Source organism: Oncorhynchus tshawytscha, linkage group LG25 (assembly GCF_018296145.1).
Source record: "Oncorhynchus tshawytscha isolate Ot180627B linkage group LG25, Otsh_v2.0, whole genome shotgun sequence".
Classification (NCBI taxonomy): Eukaryota; Metazoa; Chordata; class Actinopteri; order Salmoniformes; family Salmonidae; genus Oncorhynchus; species Oncorhynchus tshawytscha.
The window spans coordinates 36377344-36392343 of NC_056453.1; the positions used below are offsets into that span (position 1 = coordinate 36377344).

The 15000-nt window shown below is 42.5% G+C and overlaps 1 protein-coding gene across 4 annotated transcripts in view; it reads right to left on the reverse strand.

The window, feature by feature from the left end:
* LOC112236150 (caskin-2-like) overlaps positions 1-15000 on the reverse strand; it is a 101721-nt gene that overhangs the window by 29506 nt on the left and 57215 nt on the right. The window lies entirely within an intron of this gene.

Below are 15000 nucleotides of genomic sequence, written 5' to 3' on the forward strand. Positions count from 1 at the left end.
ACAGAGAGAAGGGTGTAGAGGTATAGATGCAGTGAAGAGTAAAGGAGTGAAAGAGAGAGAGACATAAAAACAGAAAGATGAGCTTAGTATCATTGAAAGCCCAAATGGATACATTTATTTAGTGAATAACATACATGTGTATTTTATGGGGCCACATAAACCCTGCCCAGCAACTGTCCATGCACTGGCTGTCTAAAGATACCCCTGCTACAGTAACTAGAGGGGGGAGAGAGACCGACCACAGTAACAAAGACCGAGAGAGAGAGAGAACAAACACCATCGTAAATACAGCCCATATTTATTTGCACATCGTTACAACACTGTATATAGACATATTATGACATTTAAAATGTCTTTATTCATTTGGAACTTCTGTGAGTGTAATGTTTACTGTTAGTTTCTATTATCTTCTTCACTTGCTTTGGCTATGTAATATATATATATATACATATACTTCCCATTCCAATAAAGGAAGGAAGGAAGTCAGAGAGAGAGAGAGGGAGGAAGGAAGGAAGGAAGGAAGGGGGAGAGAGAGAGAGAGAGGGAGGGAGAGAGAGAGAGGGAGGAAGGAAGGGGGAGAGAGAGAGAGAGGGAGGAAGGAAGGAAGGGGGAGAGAGAGAGTGAGGGAGAGAGAGAGTGTGAGGGAGAGAGAGAGAAAGTGTGTGAGAGAGGAAGAGTGAGAGAAAGTGTGTGAGAGAGGGAGGAAGGAAGGAAGAGAGAGAGAGAGAGAGAGAGAGAGAGAGAGAGAGAGAGAGAGAGAGAGGAGAGAGAGCGAGAGAGAGAGAGGGGAGAGAGAGAGAGAGAGAGCGAGAGAGAGAGAGTGGAGAGAGAGCGAGAGAGAGAGAGTGGAGAGAGATAGAGAGAGAGAGAGAGAGGGAGAGAGAGAGAGGGGAGAGAGAGAGAGGGAGAGAGAGAGAGAGAGCGAGAGAGAGAGAGGGGAGAGAGAGCGAGAGAGAGAGAGTGGAGAGAGAGCGAGAGAGAGAGAGTGGAGAGAGAGCGAGAGAGAGAGAGTGGAGAGAGATAGAGAGAGAGAGGGAGAGAGAGCGAGAGAGAGAGAGTGGAGAGAGAGCGAGAGAGAGAGAGAGAGAGAGAGAGCGAGAGCGAGAGCGAGAGCGAGAGAGAGAGAGAGGGAGAGAGGGAGGGAGGGAGGAAGGAAGGAAGGAAGGAAGGAAGGAAGGAAGGAAGGGGGGAGAGAGAGAGAGAGAGAGCGAGAGAGGAGAGGAGAGAGATAGAGCGAGAGAGGAGAGGAGAGAGAGCGAGAGAGAGAGAGAGAGAGGGAGAGAGAGAGGGAGAGAGGGAGAGATAGAGCGAGAGAGAGAGAGGAGAGAGAGAGAAAGAGAGAGTAGAGAGAGAGAAGAGAGAGAGAGGAAGAGAGAGAAGAGAGAGAGAGGAAGAGAGAGAGAGAGAGAGAGAGAGAGAGAGAGAAAGGAAGGAAGAGTGAGAGAGAGAAAGGAAGGAAGAGTGAGAGAGAGAGAGACAGAGAGAAACTACAGTAACAAAGACCTTAACTGACTCAGCCTGTTCTGCAATTCACAGGGCCAGAAGATTACCCAGGCATGTGTGTGTGTGTGTTTGCGTGCATGTCTGCATGTGTTTGCAAATTCAACTTTGGCTAAATCTTAATTACTGGGGCAGCTATACATTTAATGAAAAGACAGCCATAACTGTGACAGAGAAACATTTTTACACTAGTAAAAGGAATGTCTGTGTACAATACATCAGTGTGCGAGTGTGTGTGTTTATCTGTGTGTCTGTGTACAATACATCAGTGTGTGTGTGTGTGTTTATCTGTGTGTCTGTGTACAATACATCAGTGTGCGAGTGTGTGTGTTTATCTGTGTGTCTGTGTACAATACATCAGTGTGTGTGTGTGTGTGTGTGTGTGTTCATCTGTGTGTCTGTGTACAATACATCAGTGTGTGTGTGTGTGTGTGTGTGTGTTCATCTGTGTGTCTGTGTACAATACATCAGTGTGTGTGTGTGTGTGTGTGTGTGTGTGTGTGTGTGTGTGTGTGTGTGTGTGTGTGTGTGTGTGTCCTTGCCTGTCCAGAGAGCAGAACTGAAACCCATGCCCCGTTAGCAGAAACAGGTTTACTTTAGTTGGTTGTTAATCTGAGCTCTGTGAGATGTTTGACAGAGACCTACCCCTCTATCCACCACACACCCTCTCTGAGACACACTCCACACAAACTCCACTCCACAAACACACGTACACTCCACACAAATACACATTCCACACACACTCATACAATACACACACACAATCATACAATACACACACACACACACACACACACACACACACACACACACACACACACACACACACAGTTGAAGTCGGAAGTTTACATACACTTGCATTGGAGTCATTAAAACTCGTTCTTCAACCACTCCACAAATTTCTTGTTAACAAACTATAGTTTTGGCAAGTCGGTTAGGACATCTACTTTGTGTATGACACAAATCATTTTTCTAACAATTGTTTACAGACAGATTATTTCACTTATAATTTTCTGTATCACATTTCCAGTGGGTCTGAAGTTCACATACACTAAGTTAACTTTAAACAGCTTGGAAAATTCCAGAAAATTGTGTCATGGCTTTAGAAGCTTCTGATAGGCTAATTGACATCATTTGAGTCAATTGGAGGTGTACCTGTGGATGCATTTCAAGGCCTACCTTCAAACTCAGTGCCTCTTTGGTTGACGTCATTAGAAAATCAACAGAAATCAGCCAAGACCAAAAAAAATGGTAGACCTCCACAAGTCTGGTTCATCCTTGGGAGCAATCTCCAAAAGTCCTGAAGGTACCACGTTCATTTGTACAAACAACAGTACGCAAATATAAACACCATGGGACCACTCAGCCGTCATACAGCTCAGGAAGGAGGCGTGTTCGGTCTCCTAGAGATAAACGTACTTTGGTGCGAAATGTGAAAACAATCCCAGAACAGCAACAAAGGACCTTGTGAAGATGCTGGAGAAAACAGGTACAAAAGTATCTATATCCACAGTAAAATGAGTCCTATATCGACATAACCTGAAAGGAAGAAGACACTGCTCCAAAACCGACATAAAAAAGCCAAACTACTAACTGCACATGGGGACAAAGATCGTACTTTTTGGAGAAATGTCCTCTGGTCTGATGAAACAAAAATATGACTGTGTTTAGAGGAAAAAGGGGGAGGCTTGCAAACTGAAGAAAACCAACCGTGAAGCACGGGGGTGGCAGCATCATGTTGTGGGGGTGCTTTGCTGCAGGAGGGACTGGTGCACTTCACAAAATAGACGGCATCATGAGGCTGGAAAATTATGTGGATATATTGAAGCAACATCTCAAGACATCAGTTAGGAAGTTAAAGCTTGGTCGCAAATGGGTCTTCCAAATGGACAATGACCCCAAGCATACTTCCAAAGTTGTGGCAAAATGGCTTAAGGACAACAAAGTCAAGGTATTGGAGTGGCCATCACAAAGCCCTGACCTCAATCCTATAGAAAATGTGTGAGCAGAACTGAAAAAGCGTGTGGCAGCAAGGAGGCCTACAAACCTGACTCAGTTACACCAGCTCCGTCAGGAGGAATGGGCCAAAATTCACCCAACTTATTGTGGGAAGCTTATAGGAGGGTTACCCGAAACGCTTGACCCAAGTAAAACAATTTAAGAGAATGTGAGGAAAGAAATAAAAGCTGAAATAAATCATTCTCTCTAGTATTATTCTGACATTTCACATTCTTATAATAAAGTGCTGATCCTAACTGACCTAAAACAGGGATTTTTTACTAGGATTAAACGTCAGGAATTGTGAAAAACGTAGTTTAAATGTGTTTGGCTAAGGTCTATGTAAACTTCTAACTTCAACTGTATACAATCCACACACACACACACACACACACACACACACACACACACACACACACACACACACACACACACACACACACACACACACACACACACACACACACACACACACACACACACACACACACACACACACACACACACACACTTTCTGTGGGAATTAACAGGAATACATGGGAATATATGCAAATTAATATTAATACTATTTAAATGTAGATGTTTTTTGCATTGGATATATTTACCATATCATATGGAGACAGAAACATAAACATTGTACCTTATCATAAGTAGACATAATTGCAAATGATTAAATCCTTCCAAAATATATTTACAAACATGTTTAGTTACAAATTGAACTTCAATTAAATGAGTTGACTCTTCACATGGTATGATTTGACTGAACAACAAAAGAAAGGGAATATTGAATGATCCCCAATGATCCATTGCATCTCCCAAACACGTTTTCAACATGCATCTGTAAAATGATAGTCTAGAAACTAAAGCTTTGGTTGTCTTCCTCTCAGGCTTCCATGTCTTCTCCCTGGACCTCATCAATGTCCACCTCTTAAACATCAGACTCATCTTCACTGTCACTTTCGAACTTTGTTGAAGATGGCTCGTTGTCAGGCTCAAAAGCCTCAAATTTGCCTGGATCGCCACCCATTTTCAACCCTTGTATTGGTCAGCCTGTTGCGTCCTTTGGTGTGTGTGTTCAAAACAAGGAGACAACAGGGGAAAGAGCCTCAGATGAACAAAGTCCCTTCCACCAGTTGGCTGGTGAGCTATGTTGGCACGCCTGCCGGCAGGTAGCCTAGTGGTTCGAGCGTTGGACTAGTTAACCTGCCTTGTTCCGAGGCCATCATTGAAAATAATAATTTATTCTTAACGGACTTGTCTAGTTAATTAAAGATAATTAAAGATAAAATAAAAAAAATATTGCATCTCCATCCCAAAGCCCTTGCTTGGAAGTGTACTTCCTCAAACTGCCAAAAACCTTGCCCTCTTCCAGGCCAAGGTGGCAAGAGACAGTAGTGATGACACCATAGGCCTTGTTGATCTCTGCACCAGACAGGATGCTCTTGCCAGCGTACTTGGGGTCCAACATGTACGCTGGGGCGTGTATGGGCTTCAGGTAGAAGTCTTCACGCTTTTTTATGCATTTCAGAACTGCAGTTTCCTCTGCTTGGCGCGACAGTGAAGTGGGCAGGGCAGTACGGATCTCTTCTTTTACAGTGGTTCCTCCTTTAAAAGTTGCGTCATACTGCGGTACACCTTGCGTGCTGCCGCAGCATTCTGTGGCACATCATTTAATTGTCAGCCAAGTAAGTACTAGTTTGACCACCAGAGGGCATCTTTGAGAAGCATTTGATAGTCTTCCAAACGGGCATTACCAGAGACGGGGAAAGCACGTGGGAGACCGGGGTTCAATTCCGCGACCGGGAGGAACGTGTAGGCTGTCCTTGTAAATAAGAATGTGTTCTTAAATGATTCCATGTGTGTTATTTCATAGTGATGTCTTCACTATTATTCTACAATGTCGTAAAAATAAAGAAAAATCCTGGAATGAGTAGGTGTGTCCAAACATTTGACTGGTACTTGATTAATTAATTAGATTAATATTATGGCGTTTCTATTCCATGAAAAACAAAAACACTCTCCGGGTTTCTGTTATGATGGATTGTAAAAAAGTATGGCACGGTACAACGTGACGTTCATAAATTCAGAGCGTTGTCAGATTGTCCGTTCGTTTTGCTCTCACATTGTAGGGTTGATTTGAGCGTTCTGGTCTTACAACGGCAGTCAAGCACCCAAGCTAACGTTGGCTAGCTACTTCCAGACACAAATGAGACCACTCTGACCATTTTACTCACCCCAGCAGAGCGGGTTAGGCAGTTTTCGTGTTAACCAGAGCGTTGGTGACTAACTGTCCTGCTTGAAACAATGTAATTATGCTTTATTGCCGACGTTTACAGACACCGGCCATATCAACGGGTGTGGAGCGCTGATAAATGTGTTATTCTGCGCTCTGGTACTCGGACAAGAGTGCTCTGAAATTGGTGTAGATAGCCAGAGCGAATTTACAAAAGCACCCAAATGTCCATTGAGAACTCACAACGACTATACCATTTAGCTAAGCTAAGAATGACGGGAATAATCAAGTCAATAGTTGGGTAGTACATACTGCTGTAATGATATGCTATGTGGTTCATAAGGACAGCATAGCTAACATACCGGTACATACTGCTGTAATGATATGCTATGTGGTTCATAAGGACAGCGTAACTAACATACCGGTACATACTGCTGTAATGATATGCTATGCGGTTCATAAGGACAGCATAGCTAACATACCGGTACATACTGCTGTAATGATATGCTATGTGGTTCATAAGGACAGCGTAACTAACATACCGGTACATACTGCTGTAATGATATGCTATGTGGTTCATAAGGACAGCATAGCTAACATACCGGTACATACTGCTGTAATGATATGCTATGTGGTTCATAAGGACAGCATAGCTAACATACCGGTACATACTGCTGTAATGATATGCATAGCTAACATACCGGTACATACTGCTGTAATGATATGCTATGTGGTTCATAAGGACATCGTGCATAGCTAACATACCGGTACATACTGCTGTAATGATATGCTATGTGGTTCATAAGGACAGCATAGCTAACATACCGGTACATACTGCTGTAATGATATGCTATGTGGTTCATAAGGACAGCATAGCTAACATACCGGTACATACTGCTGTAATGATATGCTATGTGGTTCATAAGGACAGCATAGCTAACATACCGGTACATACTGCTGTAATGATATGCTATGTGGTTCATAAGGACAGCATAGCTAACATACCGGTACATACTGCTGTAATGATATGCTATGTGGTTCATAAGGACAGCATAGCTAACATACCGGTACATACTGCTGTAATGTAAAGTCATTCATTTATTACATCGAGTAGCAAGCTACTGTGAGGACGTGCTCTATCGACTCTGTGCCTTGAGCATGCTTTTGGTGCACAGTAGCGCGCCGGATTTCAGGCAAGAAGGTTGAGGGTTCGAAACTTGCTCCCTGCTTGTTCCATTTGAAGTCATACACAATTATCAGTTTATAATTTGGTTTATGTTGCCCATTCATTGTCAGTTTGAGACACAGTAGTGCATTGGGACCCAAAAGCATAATCAGTGCTCTAACTCCCCCTTGTTCATCAGGGCAAATCTGGTCTGTGGTAGGGACGGGGGTTTTTCACACCCAGCTCAGCTATCAGACTATTCTTTAGTAAAGGTTGAATAGTCTATTGTTCAGTTATTAGCCCCCTTCCCCAACTTGCAACAAATGGATGTCTTTTTGTCAAGAGCAAAACTTTATTTTCATTCAAAAATAAATTTTCTAAAAGCAAAAACAAGGCTTTAAAGTAAAAAAAAAGATTTGCAATCAAACTTTATGCATTTTATTCCCCAAAAATATTTTGAGAACAAAAAATGTATTTGAAATTTAATTTCGCTATCAACCACCCTCCATTTTGGCCATTTTTTTGTGTCAATTTGGCATCAACCAATACTGTTCAGCCTTTCTTTGCGACACATATTTCATGACAGTGTAATGCTTAGCTTTTTGTTTTTTACAGAAGGATGAAAGAACACTATGTCTGTCAGGGAATGCTATTCTGATAGGTCAGATGAAGAGTTAGACCAGAAAGGGAATGCTATTCTGATAGGTCAGATGAAGAGTTAGACCAGAAAGGGAATGCTATTCTGATAGGTCAGATGAAGAGTTAGACCAGAAAGGGAATGCTATTCTGATAGGTCAGATGAAGAGTTAGACCAGAAAGGGAATGCTATTCTGATAGGTCAGATGAAGAGTTAGACCAGAAAGGGAATGCTATTCTGATAGGTCAGATGAAGAGTTAGACCAGAAAGGGAATGCTATTCTGATAGGTCAGATGAAGAGTTAGACCAGAAAGGGAATGCTATTCTGATAGGTCAGATGAAGAGTTAGACCAGAAAGGGAATGCTATTCTGATAGGTCAGATGAAGAGTTAGACCAGAAAGGGAATGCTATTCTGATAGGTCAGATGAAGAGTTAGACCAGAAAGGGAATGCTATTCTGATAGGTCAGATGAAGAGTTAGACCAGAAAGGGAATGCTATTCTGATAGGTCAGATGAAGAGTTAGACCAGAAAGGGAATGCTATTCTGATAGGTCAGATGAAGAGTTAGACCAGAAAGGGAATGCTATTCTGATAGGTCAGATGAAGAGTTAGACCAGAAAGGGAATGCTATTCTGATAGGTCAGATGAAGAGTTAGACCAGAAAGGGAATGCTATTCTGATAGGTCAGATGAAGAGTTAGACCAGAAAGGGAATGCTATTCTGATAGGTCAGATGAAGAGTTAGACCAGAAAGGGAATGCTATTCTGATAGGTCAGATGAAGAGTTAGACCAGAAAGGGAATGCTATTCTGATAGGTCAGATGAAGAGTTAGACCAGAAAGGGAATGCTATTCTGATAGGTCAGATGAAGAGTTAGACCAGAAAGGGAATGCTATTCTGATAGGTCAGATGAAGAGTTAGACCAGAAAGGGAATGCTATTCTGATAGGTCAGATGAAGAGTTAGACCAGAAAGGGAATGCTATTCTGATAGGTCAGATGAAGAGTTAGACCAGAAAGGGAATGCTATTCTGATAGGTCAGATGAAGAGTTAGACCAGAAAGGGAATGCTATTCTGATAGGTCAGATGAAGAGTTAGACCAGAAAGGGAATGCTATTCTGATAGGTCAGATGAAGAGTTAGACCAGAAAGGGAATGCTATTCTGATAGGTCAGATGAAGAGTTAGACCAGAAAGGGAATGCTATTCTGATAGGTCAGATGAAGAGTTAGACCAGAAAGGGAATGCTATTCTGATAGGTCAGATGAAGAGTTAGACCAGAAAGGGAATGCTATTCTGATAGGTCAGATGAAGAGTTAGACCAGAAAGGGAATGCTATTCTGATAGGTCAGATGAAGAGTTAGACCAGAAAGGGAATGCTATTCTGATAGGTCAGATGAAGAGTTAGACCAGAAAGGGAATGCTATTCTGATAGGTCAGATGAAGAGTTAGACCAGAAAGGGAATGCTATTCTGATAGGTCAGATGAAGAGTTAGACCAGAAAGGGAATGCTATTCTGATAGGTCAGATGAAGAGTTAGACCAGAAAGGGAATGCTATTCTGATAGGTCAGATGAAGAGTTAGACCAGAAAGGGAATGCTATTCTGATAGGTCAGATGAAGAGTTAGACCAGAAAGGGAATGCTATTCTGATAGGTCAGATGAAGAGTTAGACCAGAAAGGGAATGCTATTCTGATAGGTCAGATGAAGAGTTAGACCAGAAAGGGAATGCTATTCTGATAGGTCAGATGAAGAGTTAGACCACAAAGTCAGGGACATTCAGGCAAGGATCCCCAATGAAGGCTTTAAGATGGTCAAAGGAAGTCTCAGAGCAATGGGCCATCGTGTACAATGGCGAAGAAAGGGATGCCTCATGAAGGCTTTAAGATGGTCAGAAGAAGTCTCAGAGCAATGGGCCATCGTGTACAATGGCGAAGAAAGGGATGCCTCATGAAGGCTTTAAGATGGTCAGAAGAAGTCTCAGAGCAATGGGCCATCGTGTACAATGGCCAAGAGGTAGGGAGTCTCTGCAGCGTGTAGACGGTGCAGGTATCATTGCCAGAATGATGACGCTTCGTTGCATTGCTCGGCAAAAATACTCTGTCCTGCTCCCGTCTCTCGTAAACATTGGTACAAATCATAAATTGATAAGGTACTAAGATGTATAATGTCTCCATCAAATCTAAGAAGTTATTTTAACTTTTTTATTCTTACCTATTCGTAGATGTATGACATTGGAGTTGTTCTTCATCAACTGGTAACATAAATAGCGAAGCAGGCTAATATGTTAAACATTTCACTTTTAATTCCAATGCTTTTTTTCAAGGTACTGGTATAGATGGATTTTCAAGGTACTGGTATAGATGGATTTTCAAGGTACTGGTATAGATGGATTTTCAAGGTACTGGTATAGTTGGATTTTCAAGGTACTGGTATAGATGGATTTTCAAGGTACTGGTATAGATGGATTTTCAAGGTACTGGTATAGATGGATTTTCAAGGTACTGGTATAGATGGATTTTCAAGGTACTGGTATAGATGGATTTTCAAGGTACTGGTATAGTTGGATTTTCAAGGAAGTATATTATTTTGGATGCATATTACATATTTCCCATCACCTAATGCACAACCACAATACCAGTCTGGTGTTTAGCTTTCTGTGCTGTACTGACGTATCCTGAAAATGACATCTGCTGCTGTAGATTGAACAGTCATATCTCAGTTATTGTTTTCATATCTACAAAAACATCAGCTGTTTTCTTTACTTTCAGCGTGCGAGCTGATGTTCACTGTCTTGAGGAACAGGCTGTGGAAGCTTTATTGCTGGCAAAATTACCTCTGTCCATAACCAGAGGTAATTATACTGTTCTGTGTTCTTTTCCTCTCTTCCTGTCTTGTTGTACATGGAACCTGTCTCACATGCATTCATTAAAAAACATTTTCAGATTTACACCACATAAACACCATCGAGATGTTTGGAGTGCTGTGACATGTCAGTACTACTACTTGCTGCACAGTTTGGAGGAAGAAGGCTACCTTGACCTGTCGAATTCTATCCACCTCTTCTGTGTGGGATATGTGTTCCTACCTCATCTGCAGGCAGATCTGCAGCATTTCAGAGAGCTGGAATAATCACCCTTTAAGTACAGAGGCGAACCTGACACCTCACCAGCTCTTGCCTTAGCACTACACAACGGATTCAAATTATCAAGTCATCATCAAGCTTCAAGTGGTATTTATGTCTAATAATGGCATTATCTTCTATTGTTTGTCGTCATATGTCTGTTTTTCAGCATAAAGTACTCTGTAGCCACTTAGTGTGGACACCAGGTGAGACCACACACACAACAGTCTCTCTCCTTCACTTCATCCCTCTTCATCCCTCTCCCCCTTCTCCCTAAATCCTCTAGGTTACATCAGTTTCGGTGAACCCCTCCCGCATCTGAACTGGCTGACACAGAGGGCACAGCATGATCATAGGTGAGAGGTCACTTGGTCGGGTCAACAGGAAGTATTATCCTGTATTAGTATTATCATGTATTAGTATGTAACTAGTATTATCCTGGCCTGACCAAATAAATATAGAAAACACAAAATACTAAGACCAGGGCGTGACAAGCCAGTCCCGTCATCGCCACCTCACCCGCTCGAAGATAACCTAAGGGCCAACTGGGGGCCCAAGGCTGGTTAGGAGACAACGCTAGAGACACTGTAATTGTGATGAACTGAGAGAATATTAGAGTAGCACTGTATTTCATTAATCATATGCTGACTGCCTCTGTTCTTACCTCTTTCCCTTTCTGTCTTTTACACCTCTCGCCCCACCTCGTCTTTCTTCCTCCTTTTATAATGCACAACATATGTGCATTGAAGTACAGATTGAACTTGTATTTAATATAATATTATAATTATCATAATTATAATGCATGTATTATGTATTTATAACACCTGGATAATGAACTTCTTTCAATAAAGAGTTTAATTCTACACTGGTTGAAATTAAATATCTCATTGAAATACTATCCTGTGTCCTCAGATTAACACAGATGAAGGGAGTTAAATATGCAGTTTTTCCCCCTGTATATATGAATTACAAATCAGCCTTGACTTAAATCATGTTTCTAGTCTATTGCATAGTTACAATGTGTAATCATTGATGTCCCAGGAGCAGGAGTGGTAAACACTGTTGAAGTGTATATCTGTAATACATACATGCAGTCATGGCATCATTCAAAGAATGGAGTTTGATACACCTGGTATTGGATATGACTGAAAAAGAATGTCTCAGAGATTCATACCTGAACAACACCTTTATTTGCCAAGGAAGAGTCCCTGATCAGTGAATATATTCAGTGTACAGGCTACACTGTGGACATCTCATGAGTGATAATAACTACAGTACATGTATATAGGACTTGCATCCTTGGCACAATAAAGTTATTATATTCTACTCTATCCACTCTATCATTGATGCCATTCAGACTTGAAGTTGATACAACAACTATGATAGCTGAGGTTCATAGATTGGTATGAATATTACTTCAGAACCTAACATTTTAGGGTCCATATACAGACCGGCTACATACTGTAGCTAGCTACACATCCATAGGCATACAGACCGGCTACATACTGTAGCTAGCTACACATCCATAGGCACACAGACCGGCTACATACTGTAGCTAGCTACACATCCATGGGCACACAGACCGGCTACATACTGTAGCTAGTTACACATCCATGGGCACACAGACTTTTACATACTGTAGCTAGCTACACATCCATGGGCACACAGACCGGCTACATAATGTAGCTAGCTACACATCCATAGGCATACAGACCGGCTACATACTGTAGCTAGCTACACATCCATGGGCACACAGACCGGCTACATACTGTAGCTAGCTACACATCCATGGGCACACAGACCGGCTACATAATGTAGCTAGCTACACATCCATAGGCACACAGACCGGCTACATACTGTAGCTAGCTACACATCCATAGGCATACAGACTGGCTACATACTGTAGCTAGCTACACATCCATAGGCACACAGACCGGCTACATAATGTAGCTAGCTACACATCCATAGGCACACAGATGGCTACATACTGTAGCTAGCTACACATCCATGGGCACACAGACCGGCTACATACTGTAGCTAGCTACACATCCATAGGCACACAGACCGGCTACATAATGTAGCTAGCTACACATCCATAGGCACACAGACCGGCTACATACTGTAGCTAGCTACACATCCATGGGCACACAGACCGGCTACATACTGTAGCTAGCTACACATCCATAGGCACACAGACTGGCTACATACTGTAGCTAGCTACACATCCATAGGCACACAGAGGCTACATAATGTAGCTAGCTACACATCCATGGGCACACAGACCGGCTATTTTCAGATTTACACCACATAAACACCATCATACTGTAGCTAGCTACACATCCATAGGCACACAGACCGGCTACATACTGTAGCTAGCTGCACATCCATGGGCACACAGACCGGCTACATACTGTAGCTAGCTACACATCCATAGGCACACAGACCGGCTACATACTGTAGCTAGCTACACATCCATAGGCACACAGAGCGGCTACATAATGTAGCTAGCTACACATCCATAGGCACACAGACCAAGCTACATACTGTAGCTAGCTACACATCCATAGGCACACAGACCGGCTACATAATGTAGCTAGCTACACATCCATAGGCACACAGACCGGCTACATACTGTAGCTAGCTACACATCCATGGGCACACAGACCGGCTACATACTGTAGCTAGCTACACATCCATGGGCACACAGACCGGCTACATACTGTAGCTAGCTACACATCCATAGGCACACAGACCGGCTACATACTGTAGCTAGCTACACATCCATAGGCATACAGACCGGCTACATACTGTAGCTAGCTACACATCCATAGGCACACAGACCGGCTACATACTGTAGCTAGCTACACATCCATAGGCACACAGACCGGCTACATACTGTAGCTAGCTACACATCCATGGGCACACAGACCGGCTACATACTGTAGCTAGCTACACATCCATAGGCACACAGACCGGCTACATACTGTAGCTAGCTACACATCCATGGGCACACAGACCGGCTACATACTGTAGCTAGCTACACATCCATGGGCACACAGACCGGCTACATAATGTAGCTAGCTACACATCCATAGGCACACAGACCGGCTACATAATGTAGCTAGCTACACATCCATAGGCACACAGACCGGCTACATAATGTAGCTAGCTACACATCCATAGGCATACAGATCGGCTACATAATGTAGCTAGCTACACATCCATAGGCACACAGACCGGCTACATAATGTAGCTAGCTACACATCCATGGGCACACAGACCGGCTACATAATGTAGCTAACTACACATCCATAGGCACACAGACCGGCTACATAATGTAGCTAGCTACACATCCATAGGCATACAGATCGGCTACATAATGTAGCTAGCTACACATCCATAGGCACACAGACCGGCTACATAATGTAGCTAGCTACACATCCATAGGCACACAGTTATTTTTATCCTCCACTACACAATAAGCAAGTAAATAGTTAGCTAGATATGTTACTTCAGCTGCACAGCAAGGTAAGCTTACACAATTGTACATTCAATTTGCAGTAAATGCTTCAGCTAGCTAGATTATTTGCATCCACTGTTTCCAAAGAAATATACCACATGACCTAGAATTGCCTTGTGTGTATCCCACAAAAAAGGTTCACTGTTTTCCGCTAACTTTTTTGATGAATTTTCCCGCAAAATTTCAGACCCTTTGCAACCACATTCCACACACACTCCACACACACACATACACACAAATACACACATGTACAGGACACACACTCCACACACATAACCACTTATACTGGCCTTTGATCACTGTTGTGTGTGTGTGAAGGTTTGGGTTAAAGAGGGAGGTATAGTACAGCACATAGCTACAGTATATTAACTAATATATATATATATATATATATTCGAGAGAGGAGATATAGATATAGATATATATATATTTATATATTTTCCATAGTGAGTGTGTGTCCTGTACATGTGTGTGTGGAGTGTGTGTGTGGAATATTCGAGAGAGGAGATATATATATATATATCTATATGAAAATAATGCACTTTACACACCAGAGGAGGCTGGTGGGTGGATATATAGGAGGACGGTCTCATTGGCTAGAACGGAATGAATGGAACCGTATCAAACACATGAAATCCATTCCATCCATCATCTCCGTCAACCAGAAGTAAAACTCTCTGCCCACCAGCCTCCCGTGCTACACACACACACCTGCTGCTACCAGACTGTTATTATACTGCTCAATTTATACACTGCCCCCCATCCCCCTTCCCCAATACATGTGTAAAAAGTTACGATAAAAAGTTATTCTATTCTACTAAGCCAT